This window comes from Arachis hypogaea, chromosome 17, assembly GCF_003086295.3.
Source record: "Arachis hypogaea cultivar Tifrunner chromosome 17, arahy.Tifrunner.gnm2.J5K5, whole genome shotgun sequence".
NCBI lineage: Eukaryota > Viridiplantae > Streptophyta > Magnoliopsida > Fabales > Fabaceae > Arachis > Arachis hypogaea.
The window spans coordinates 49,004,027-49,017,181 of NC_092052.1; the positions used below are offsets into that span (position 1 = coordinate 49,004,027).

General features: G+C 38.5%; 1 non-coding gene across 1 annotated transcript; it reads left to right on the top strand.

Annotated features, from left to right (window-relative positions):
• The first annotated feature begins 12,127 nt into the window (after window positions 1-12,127).
• Window positions 12,128-12,235, top strand: LOC112768713 (small nucleolar RNA R71). The gene has a single exon (XR_003186111.1). It is a non-coding gene; the product is annotated as a small nucleolar RNA R71 (small nucleolar RNA).
• Window positions 12,236-13,155: the final 920 nt, after the last annotated feature.

Consider the following 13,155-nt stretch of genomic DNA (forward strand, 5'->3'; position numbering starts at 1 on the left):
TCTGAATTCGTGTGACTTCGTATTTGTTACTCTTTTCTGCACTACTTTATTATCATATAAACTGTTTCTGCTGTTGTTTTTACACGGGAACGTCCAATTTATAGCCGGAATGCTGCCCGATTTTTTCCACAAATTGTTTCACTCAACTCCCATTCGTGAATTGGCTTTGGTACTTTCAAGTTTTGCACTAATTGGTTTCAACCAAGCCATTTAATGGATGAATAGGCTAGCATTCTTATTCTTTCTGATTCCTTATTCATTATATAGCACTATTGATGATTTCATTTTCATTTTGCAATTCTTTTATTTACATGAATTATCATCAATAAACTACAATCTTTGCTTGAATATGAGTTGCTTGTTCTTCAAGTTTGTGCAATTTTTTTTAACTAGGAACCCCATTACCCTGCCACTTACTTTAACCTCACTTTTTAACTATTAACTGTTTTAACTTTCTAACTTCTCTTTTGGTTTTTACCTAACTATTTTCAACCCATTTCAAGGCATGATTACTGTTGTTCCTAATTAACAAGAATTCCGCATATCATAGATTTTGGTTTGTGATTTTTATTCTCCTACTTTAACTTGCTTACAATCCAAAATTTTACATATATTTAACTCACTCCATGCTTATATTGCTCTTTTATTCCTCTTTTGCCCCTCTATGCTTATATTGCTAAATTCCTATTTGCTTACCTATTTTCCTGCTTTAGTCTCTTAAACTGTATCCTGGAACTTCTGCTTTTTAGGATGTCTAACCCCAAAAGTAAAGAAAAGGGCAAGGCAACCACAGGCAAAAGGAAAAGAGGCAAATCCTCTACCACTATCTTAGATATCCTCCATGATGATTCCTGGCGGGAGAAGAATTTTACCCCGCAGGAAAAGGCTGATCAGTTGGTGCCTGCCACAGACCCAGTCAAGTTTGCCAACAGATACTGTGAGCTGAAGTATCCGGTCTTTGCAACTTCCAGGAACCTATACTTGGAAAAGACCCTCAAAATCCTAGAAGAACTCAAACAATACACCTCAGAACAAATTAAACAGAGAGGCTAGTTCTTCCTGGAGAGGAACTTGACTGAGGTCAATGCATCCTGGGTCAGAGAATTCTACTGCAACTACTTCAAAACGACCCTGGATGCAGTACAACTCAGAGGGAAGCATATTTTGGTTACTAAGAAAGCAATTGAAGAAATCCTCAACCTCCAGCCTAAATCAAATCAGCCAGATGGTTACCAGAAGGCTGAAGATGATATGAGATTCGTGAGGTTTGACTGGGATACAGTGAAGCGGACTATAGCTCTTTATCCTACTGTCCCATGAGTCATGGGTAAGTCCACAGTGGCCCCAAAGGGAATAAAGCTTATCTATCTGAATGATGAGGCTCGGCTTTGGCAGCAAATTCTGAGTTACTACGTGATGCCGAGTACTCATCAGACAGAGGTGCCAGCTACCATGATTACCCTCATTTGGTGTGTGATGGAGGGCAAGGACCTATATCTTCCCCGCTTTATTCGGTACTATATGTCCAGGGTCCATGTCCGAGGCACTCTGCCCCTTCCTTATTTGATTACTCAGATGGGCCGCCGAGCTGAGGTGCCCTGGGAGCTTGCGAATGAAAAGCCACCTGCCGCCGAATGCAAGAAGATTATCCCACACAGCAGAAAATTCCAGGCTTTGGGCTACAGACCTCCATTTCTCACTGCTTCCACTGAAGTAGCCACATCTTTCGCTGCCCCTTCAGCTACTGCTGCACCAGCCACCACCACAGCACCTCCACCTGCTTCAAAGCCCATCTACCACCTGGTGCGCCGACTCTTCGAACGCCTGGATCGGATGGAGCGCCACAACAAGCGGCGTTATGAGCATCTAAAGCTGATGATCCGATCCGGCAACCCTGACATCCCCTCCGAGCCTGACACACCATCAGAGCCATCTGAGGAAGAGGCGGATGATCATGAGGCAGAGGCACGTGCAGAGCACTAGCAGGCAGCATCTCAGTAGGCAGAGTCCCAGCATCAGGAGCCCCATCAGATACAGCTAGCAGATCCAGAGGTCCCTCTATAGACAGAGCCTCCACTTCAGCAGGCAGATCCTCCGACACTCACACAAACTGCAGACCCTCAGGCCACCACCGAGACACCGGCAACACATCTTTCCGGAGATGACACTTCTTCACACTCAGCTTGATCGAGCATCAAGGACGATGCTATTATTTAAGTGTGGGGAGGTTGCCATCTCTGGAGAATCTTTTTGGTGAACTACTTTCAGACTCTTTTTATCCTATTTTGCTTATTTTCTGTATTTTTATTTTATTTTTATTTTATCTTATCTTATTTGTCTTTCAGTACTTGCACATTTTCTTTTGTTGTATTTCTACTTTATTTCTGTATTTTGCACTTTGGGTTGTATATATCTTAGATATTTAGCTTAATTTACACTTTTAGCTTATTAGTTGTGATATAGAAAATATGAATTATTTAGTTTAGTTTACCCTTTTAGCATATGAGAATTTGGATTTATTTAAAATAAAAAGAGTAAACTAGAAACTTTAGTTTTTTAGAATCACAACAATCCACACACTATATATATAGCAATAAATGTTGGTAAATTGACAACATTTTTCAAAGAAAATACTTATTTTTATAAGAGCCATTCAAAGATTCACATTGAGTTGAATGGAAACTCTTGATTTCTACTTGCATGATATACATAACTGATATATGGTTTCTGAGCCAAAGAACACACAACCCGTGAGTTTTTGAGCTTAATTGCATGGTTACATTTAACCATAGATTTCATTCCTGTGTGTTTTGCCCTTCTTTTCTATGCTTGCAATCTTTACTTTATTTCATTCTATATGTCCAGTATTCAATGTATTTACATTCTTGCATATGATTGAGGCCATTACTTGTTTTAGCTCACTTATCCCAAATAAGCCCACCTTTATGTCACTATTGTTAGCCCCCCTTGAGCCTTTTAATCCCCATTTATTCTGTTCTATAACCATATCACTAGCCTTAAGCAGAAAAACAAATTAAAATACCCCAAGTTGAATCCTTGGTTAGCTTAAGATAGAGATTATGTATCAACTAAGTGTGGGAAACTGTGGGAACATGGTTGATAGGAAAGGATTAAATTAATAAAATAATCAGAAATTTGGGTGCATGCTCATGTGAAATCAAAATAATCAAAATACCATGTGCATTGATATATTATGTTATGTTTAAAAAAATACATTTTTAAAAAATTTTTGCAATTCCTATTAAATAAATAAGGGGACAAATTAAAAAGATCAATGCACATAGGATAAAATTAAAAATAATTTGATGCATGAGTATGTGATGAGAAAGTGGGAAAATTATGGGAAGCTAAGCAAAATTTTAATTATATAGAGTATATATATGTTAGGTGAGATCTTAGACTAATCAAGGATTCAATTTATAGCTCACTTAGCCTTATATATATATACCCTCACCTTTACCTCAGCCCCATTACAACCTTGAAAAGGACCTTATGATGTTTGTATGTATACATTAAATATTTATTGATTGGTTAGATGAAGAACAAAGTTTTAGAAAGCATGAATAGAAAAGAATAGAGTGATTAACCCCAAACACTGAGTGATTAGAGAGTAGACACAAATCCAGTGAGGGTTCAATAGCTCATTTCCATATATCCATGTTTAATTATTAATTATTTTGCAAGTTTGTGAAATCTTTTAACTCAACTCAATTGTGAATGTGTTTTAATATGGTTTGGCTTAGTTGTACATATATGATTCCTTGAAAATATGAATCAATTTAACCACATGTAACTTTATATATATAAGTGAATAGTAATTAGAATCGCATGATTCATTTAGGTAGTTTGCATTTAGAATAGATTGCATTGCATAAGATTCCACCACTCTACCTTCATTCTTTTCTCTTGGATTTAGCATGAAGACATGCTATTGTTTAAGTGTGGGGAGGTTGATAAACCCCTATTTTATGATTTATCTTGTGCTCAATTGAGTGTTTTTATCAATTCTTCACCCACTTATTCATATGAATTGCATGGTTTTACTATTCCTTCCTTATTTTATGATATATGTGAAAAAATGTTTCCTATGCTTTAAAAATATTAATTTTAATTATCCTTTATTACCATTCGATGCCGTGATCTGTGTGTTAAGTATTTCCAGGCTTTATAAGGCAGGAATGGCTTAGAGGACAGAAAGGAAACATGCAAAAATGGAAGAAACGCACAAAATGGAGTTTTTGAAGAAATGGCAGCGACACGCACACATGGACGATGCAAACGTGCGCTAAGCAAAAAGCACGAGCGACGCGTACGCGCGACTGACGCGTACGTGTGACAAGGAAAAACTCCAAATGACGCGCACGCGTGACCCACGCGCACGCATGACGGACGCCACGTGCAGAAAATTGCAGAAGTCGCCCCCAGCGATTTCTGGGCCCTTTTTCGGTCCAAATCCAAGTCCAGAAACACAGAATAGAAGCTAGAGAATGGGGGAATCAATAGAGAGAATTCATACAACATTCATAATTCATACTTTTAGGTTTTAGATGTAGTTTTTAGAGAGAGAGGCTCTCTCCTCTCTCTTAGATTTTAGGATTAGGATTTCTCTTATTTTAGGATTGCTTCTTCAATTACAGGTTCAATGTTTCTTTAATTTATGTTTCTCTTCTACTTTTATTTACTCTAATGCTTTTACTTGTTAATTACTTATGTTGCCAAATTGGCTTATGAACTCCATGTTAGAATTGATTTTCTTTATTTAATGCAATTTGGGGTATTTCAGATTTATAATTGCTTTCTTCTATTTATGATATAAATAATTTGGATTTTTCCCCTTTTGGCTTTGGTTGAGTAATTGGTGACACTTGAGTTGTCAAACTCAGCTGTTGATTGAAAATTGGAATTTGGTGATTGATTTGGATCCCTCTAAAGCTAGTCTTTCCATAGGAGTTGACTAGAACTTGAGGAATCAAGTTGATTAGTCCACTTGACTTTCGTTTATTTAGTAAGGGTTAACTAAGTGGGAGCAATAAACAATTCTCATGACACCTGATAAGGATAACTAGGATGGGATTTTCAGTTCTTATACCTTGCCAAGAGTTTTTCTAGTTATTAGTTTACTTTCTTGCCATTTACTATTGTTGCTTCTTATCTTAAAAAACCCAAAAAGATACTTTTTCCATAACCAATAATAAACACACTTCCCTGCAATTCCTTGAGAGGCAACCCGAGGTTTAAATACTTCGGGTATAAATTTTATTGGGTTTGCTTTAGTGACAAACAGGTTTTTGTACGAAAGGATTCTCTGTTTGTTTAGAAACTATACTTACAATGAGAATTATTTGTGAATTTCTTTACTAGCAAACATCCGTTTGTCAGATATCATCTGCCATAGGGCAGGCATACATCATTTGCATATGTTTGAATTGTTTGGGTTTACCTATTTGTTTGGATTGTTATATCATATATGCTATGTTACCTGACTATATGCTATCTGTTCTACTTGTATCTTAATGTGTTATTTGTCTATATTGATTGTGTTTGTACAACTGAGAGGTCCCTCATGCTGGTGTTGGTTGACGCTGAGGGCTGTTCTTGCTGAAAAGAAATAATGATATGATTAATTTAAAATGATGATTACTGGATGAGATAATTTGAGTTCCTTGGGTAGATTTAGTGAAGTGATTTCACTTGCTCTAGGTTGATAATAAGATTATAAGTGTTCCCTGGGTAGACGCAGTGAAGTGACTTCACTTGCTCCAGGTGAGGATATGAAGTATTGATATAGAATTGTTGAGACAAAGTAACTGGTGATGGTTTGGCTTATGATTCTGATTCTGATTCGTTGGAGAGTTATAGAGAGTTGAGAAGCATGAAAAATATGATTTAGATTTAGCATTCCCTTATGGCAGTTGCCTATTTATGGACTAGTGAGAACATAGGGTGAATATTTGGTGAAAGGAAGTTTAGTATGCTTAGTGAGTTTTTATTGCAATGCATTGTTTTTATTTGGCACTTTTACGGTACTGGGAACCCATGAGTCGGGGATTCTCATTCCGTATATAACTCTTGTTTTTCAGATACAGGTTCAGTTGCTCAGAAGTGAGCTGTGGTTCATCTGAGAGATGGCGAAGATCTTTATATTATCTACTTTATATCTTGCTTAGAATCTCTTCACCCTTACTTTGAAAAGCTTATGTTATGTATTGAGCTCTTTTGAACTTGCCTATAGAGGCTCTTATGTTTCTTTTGGGAGAGATTAGGAGATTCTGTTGTCAACTACTGTTATACTGTATCCTAGCCGGCCTAAACTTCGCAGGTCGTGACTAGTGACTATTTACTCAGGTTATTGGTGCACGAAATTGTGATCATCAATGGCGCCATCAACATGGTACGCTCAATTGTAATCTCAACTTTTTATCACAACTTCGCACAACTAACCAGCAAGTGCACTGGGTCATCCAAGTAATAAACCTTACGCGAGTAAGGGTCGATCCCACGGAGATTGTTGGTATGAAGCAAGCTATGGTCATCCTGTAAATCTCAGTCAGGCAGATATAAAATAGTTATAGAGTTTTCGAAAATAAATAATAAAATAAGGATATAAATACTTATGTAAATCCTTGGTGAGAATTTTAGATAAACGCATAGAGATGCTTTCGTTCCTCTAAACCTCTGCTTTCCTGCTGTCTTCATCCAATCAGTCTTACTCCTTTCTATGGCTGGCTTTATGTAAGGACATCACCATTGGCAATGGCTACTTTTGATCCTCTCTGGAAAATGGTCCGATGCGCTGTCACTGCATGGCTAATCGTCTAGAGGCATTACCATTTTCAATGGCTGCATCCAATCCTCTTGTGAAAATAGTCTAAATGCTCTGTCACAGCACGACTAATCATCTGAGGTTCTCGATCATACTGGAATAGGATTCACCCTCCTTTTGCGTCTGTCACTACGCCCAGCACTCGCGAGTTTGAAGTTCGTTATAGTCATTCAATCCAAGAATCCTACTCGAAATACAACAGACAAGGTTTAGACTTTCCGGATTCTCATGAATGCTGCCATCAATCTAGCTTACACCACGAAGATTCTGATTAAGAGATCCAAGAGATAATCATTCAATCGAAGGTAGAACGGAAGTGGTTGTCAGGCACGCGTTCATAGGGAATGATGATGATTGTCACGTTCATCACATTCATGTTGAAGTGCGAATGAATATCTTAGAAGCGGAATGAGTTGAATTGAATAGAGAAACAATAGTACTTTGCATTAATTCATGAGGAACAGCAGAGCTCCACACCTTAATCTATGGAGTGTAGAAACTCTACCGTTAAAAATACATAAGTGAAAGGTTCCAGGCATGGCCGAATGGCCAGCCCTTCTGATCTAAGAACCAGACGTCCCAAGATGTCAAATACAATAGTAAAAAGTCCTATTTATACTAAACTAGTTACTAGGGTTTACAGAAATAAGTAATTGATGCATAAATCCACTTCCGGGGCCCACTTGGTGTGTGCTTGGGCTGAGCTTGAATGTTACACGTGCAAAGGTTCTTTCTGGAGTTGAACGCCAGGTTGTAATGTATTTCTGGCGTTCAACTCTGGTTTGTGACGTGTTTCTGGTGTTTAACTCCAGACAGCAGCGTAGAGCTGGCGTTCAATGCCCTTTTACGTCATCTAAACTCGGCCAAAGTATGGACTATTAAATATTTCTGGAAAGCCCTGGATGTCTACTTTCTAACGCAATTAAAAGCGCGCTATTTTGAGTTCTGTAGCTCCAGAAAATCCACTTTGAGTGCAGGGAGGTCAGAATCCAATAGCATCAGCAGTCCTTCTTCAATCTCTGAATCTGATTTTTGCTCAAGTCCCTCAATTTCAGCCAGAAAATACTTGAAATCACAGAAAAACACACAAACTCATAGTAAAGTCCAGAAATGTGAATTTATCATAAAAACTAATAAAAACATCCCTAAAAGTAACTAGATTCTACTAAAAACATACTAAAAATAATGCCAAAAAGCATATAAATTATCCGCTCATCACAACACCAAACTTAAATTGTTGCTTGTCCCCAAGCAACTGAAAATCAAATAGGATAAAAAGAAGAGAATATACTATAAATTCCAAACTATCAATGAAACATAGCTCCAATCAGATGAGCGGGACTTGTAGCTTTTTACCTCTTGAATAGTTTTGGCATCTCACTTTATCCATTGAAGTTCAGAATGATTGACTTCTATAGGAACTCAGAGTTCAGATAGTGTTATTGATTCTCCTAGTTCAGTATGATGATTCTTGAATACAGCTTCTTTATGAGTCTTGGCCGTGGCCCTAAGCACTTTGTTTTCCAGTATTACCACCGGATACATAAATGCCACAAACACATAACTGGGTGAACCTTTTCAGATTGTGACTCAGCTTTGCTAAAGTCCCCAATTAGAGGTGTCCAGGGTTCTTAAGCGCACTCTTCTTTTGCTTTGGACCTTGACTTTAACCGCTCAGTCTCAAGTTTTCACTTGACACCTTCACGCCACAAGCACATGGTTAGGGACAGCTTGGTTTAGCCGCTTAGGCCAGGATTTTATTCCTTTAGGCCCTCCTATCCACTGATGCTCAAAGCCTTGGGATCCTTTTTATTACCCTTGCCTTTTGGTTTTAAGAGTTACTGGCTTTTTGCTCTTGCCTCTTGGTTTTAAGAGCTTTTGGCTTTTTCTACTTGCTTTTTCTTTTTCTTTCTATTTTTTTTCACCTATTTTTTTTTCTGCAAGCTTTGTTCTTTGCTGCTTTTTCTTGCTTCAAGAATCATTTTGATGATTTTTTAGATTATCAAATAACATGTCTCCTTGTCATCATTCTTTCAAGAGCCAACATATTTAACATTCATAAACAACAACTTCAAAAGACATATGCATTGTTCAAGCATTCATTCAGAAAACAAAAAGTATTGTCACCACATCAATATAATTAAACTAAGTTCAAGGATAAATTCGAAACTCATGTACTTCTTGTTCTTTTGAATTAAAACATTTTTCATTTAAGAGAGGTGATGGATTCATAGGACATTCATAACTTTAAGACAAAGTTACTAACTACTAATGATCATGTAATGAAGACACAAACACAGATAAGCACTTAACATAGAAAACGAAAAACAGAAAGTTTAAGAACAAGGAATGAGTCCACCTTAGTGATGGTGGCGTTTCCTTCTTGAGGAACCAATGATGTCCTTGAGCTCTTCTATGTCTCTCCCTTGTCTTTGTTGCTCCTCCCTCATTGCTTTTTGATCTTCTCTAATTTCATGAAGGATGATGGAGTGCTCTTGATGTTCCACCCTTAATTGACCCATGTTGGAACTTAATTCTCCTAGGGAGGTGTTGATTTGCTCCCAATAGTTTTGTGGAGGAAGATGCATTTGAGGCATCTTCGGGATCTCATGGTGATGAGATTCTTCATGTGCCTGTTGAGATCCATGAATGTGCTCTCTTGTTTGCTCCATCCTTTTCTTAGTGATGGGCTTGTGAGATGAATCTTTCCATCTTCCATGGCTCAGAGGTGGAAGCAATTGCCTTCCCTTTCCTCTTTCTTGAGGTTTCTCTGGCCTTAGGTGCCATTAATGGTTATGGAAAAACAAAAAAAAGCTATGCTTTTACCACACCAAACTTAGAATGTTGCTCGCCCTCGAGCAAAAGAAGAAAGAATAAAAGAAGAAGAAGAAGAAGAAGAAGATATGGAGGAGATGGAGGGATGTGTGTATTCGGCTATATGGATGGGATTGGGTGGGAAAGAGATGTTGAATTTTGAAGGTAGGTGGGTGTTGGATGTGAGTGGTAAATGGAGAACAGAAGGGATGAGAGATTGAGGTGATTGGTGAAGAGTTTTGGGGAAGAGTGTTTATTGGGAAGAGAGGATGAATGAGAAGAGGGAAGAGAATGAGTGGTGGTAGGTGGGGATCCTGTGGGGTCCACAGATCCTGAGGTGTTCAAGAATTTACAACCTTGCACCAAATTAAGCATGCAAAATGACCTTGCACACAACTTTGGGCGTTCAGCACCAGATTGGTGCTTGTTCTGGGCGTTGAACGCCCATTTGTTGCCCATTTCTGGCGTTGAATGCCAGAACCATGCTTGTTCTGGACGTTCAGCGCCAGCTCTTCTCCAGGGTGCAATTCTGGCGTTGAACGCCAGTCATATGCTTCTTACTGGCATTTAAACGCCAGTAAGGTCTTCCTCCAGGGTGTGATCTTTTTCTGCTGTTTTTGATTCTGTTTTTAATATTTCTATTTTTTTCATGACTCCACATGATCATGAACCTAATAAAACATGAAAAACCATGAAAATAAAAATTAGATAAAAATTGGGTTGCCTCCCAACAAGCGCTTCTTTAATGTCAATAGCTTGACAGTGGGCTCTCATGGAGCCTCACAGATATTCAGAGCATTGTTGAGACTTCCCAACACCAAACTTAGAGTTTGGATATGGGAGTTCAACACCAAACATAGAGTTTGGTTGTGGCCTCCCAACACCAAACTTAGAGTTTGACTGTGGGGGCTCTGGTTGACTCTGTTTTGAGAGAAGCTTTTCATGCTTCCTCTCCATGGTTGCAGAGGGAGATCCTTGAGTTTTAAACACAAGGGAGTCCTCATTCCATTGAAGGACTAGTTCACCTCTGTCAACATCAATCACAGCTCTTGCTGTGGCTAGGAAGGGTCTTCCAAGGATGATGGATTCATCATCATTCTTCCCAGTATCCAGGACTATGAAATCAGCAGGGATGTAAAGGCCTTCAACCTTTACTAACACGTCTTCTACTTGTCCATAAGCCTGTTTTCTTGAATTGTCTGCCATCTCTAATGAGATTTTAGCAGCTTGCACCCCATAGATTCCCAGTTTCTCTATTATAGAGAGGGGCATGAGGTTTATTCCTGAACCAAGGTCACACAGAGCCTTTTCAAAGATCATGGTGCCTATGGTACAAGGTATTATGAACTTTCCAGGATCCTGTTTCTTCTGAGGCAATCTCAGTTGATCCAATGCATTTAGTTCATTGGTGAGCATGGGAGGTTCATCTCCCCAAGTCTCATTACCAAATAAATTGGCATTCAGCTTCATGATTGCACCAAGGAACTTGGCAACTTGTTCTTCAGTGACATCCTCATTCTCTTCAGAAGAAGAATACTCATCAGAACTCATGAATGGCATAAGGAGGTTCAATGGAATCTCTATGGTCTCTAGATGAGTCTCAGATTCCTTTGGTTCCTCAGAGGGAGACTCCTTATTGATCACTGGATGTCCCAGGAGGTCTTCCTCCTTGGGATTCATGTCCTCAACCTCCCTTACATGTTCGGCCATGGTAATTAATTCAATGGCCTTGCACTCTCCTTTTGGATTCTCTTCTGTATTGCTTGGGAGAGTACTAGGAGGGATTTCAGTGATCCTTTTACTCAGCTGGCCCACTTGTGCCTCCAAATTTCTAATGGAGGACCTTGTTTCATTCATGAAACTTACAGTGGCCTTAGATAGATCAGAGACTAAGTTTGCTAAATTAGAGGTGTTTTGTTCAGAGTTCTCTGTCTGTTGCTGAGTGAATGATGGAAAAGGTTTACTATTGTTGAACCTATTTCTTCCACCATTATTAAAGCCTGGTTGAGGCTTTTGATCCTTCCATGAGAGATTTGGATGATTTCTCCATGATGGATTATAGGTGTTTCCATATGGTTCACCCATGTAATTTACCTCTGCTATTGCAGGGTTCTCAGGATCATAAGCTTCTTCTTCAGAAGATGCTTCTTGAGTACTATTGGATGCAGCTTGCATTCCATTCAGACTCTGAGAAATCATATTGACTTGTTGAGTCAATATTTTGTTCTGAGCCAATATGGCATTCAGAGTATCAATTTCAAGAACTCCCTTCTTCATAGGCGTCCCATTACTCACAGGATTCCTTTCAGAAGTGTACATAAATTGGTTGTTAGCAACCATGTCAATGAGTTCTTGAGCTTCTGCAGGCGTTTTCTTTAGGTGAATGGATCCACCTGCAGAAGTATCCAATGACATCTTAGCTAATTCAGACAGACCATCATAGAATATATCCAGGATGGTCCATTCTGAAAGCATGTCAGAAGGACACTTTTTGGTCAGTTCTTTATATCTCTCCCAAGCTTCATAGAGGGATTCACCTTCCTTCTGTCTGAAGGTTTGGACATCCACTCTAAGCTTACTAAGCTTTTGAGGAGGAAAGAACTTGGCTAAGAAAGCCTTGACCAGCTTATCCCAAGAGTTCAGGCTACCTTTGGGTTGAGAGTCCAACCACACTCTAGCTCTGTCTCTTACAGCAAAAGGGAAAAGCATGAGCTTGTAGACTTCAGGATCTACTCCATTAGTCTTAACAGTATCACAGATCTGCAAGAATTCAGTTAAGAACTGAAAAGGATCTTCAGATGGAAGTCCATGAAACTTGCAGTTCTGATGCATCAGAGAAACTAATTGAGGTTTAAGCTCAAAATTGTTTGCTCCAATGGTAGGGATGGAGATGCTTCTTCCATGTAAATTGGAATTAGGTGCAGTAAAGTCACCAAGCATTCTCCTTGCATTATTGTTGTTGGGTTCGGCTGCCATCTCCTTTACTTGTTCAAAATTTTCAATAAGATTGTCTTTGGATTGTTGTAATTTAGCTTCTCTTAGTTTCCTCTTCAGAGTCCTTTTAGGTTCTGGATTAGCTTCAACAAGAATGCTTTTTTCCTTGCTCCTGCTCATAAGAAAGAGAAGAGAACAAGAAGAGAAGAGGAATCCTCTATGTCACAGTAAAGAGGTTCCTTATTGTTAGTAGAAGAAGAAAAGGAATAGGGGTGAAGAAGAATGAAGAATCCAAACACAAAGGTAAGGATAGGAGCAGTGATTTGAGATGAAGAGATGTTAGTAGATAATAGAATAAGATGAGAGAGGGAGAATTTCGAAAATAATTTTTGAAAAAGAGTTAGTGATTTTCGAAAATGGTTTTTGAAAAAGGTTAGTAATTTTCGAAAATAAAAATCAGAAATTAAAATAATTAGTTAATTAAGAAGAAATTTTGAAAAAGAGGGAGATATTTTCGAAAATTAGAGAGAGAGGGTTAGTTAGGTAGTTTTGAAAAAGATAAG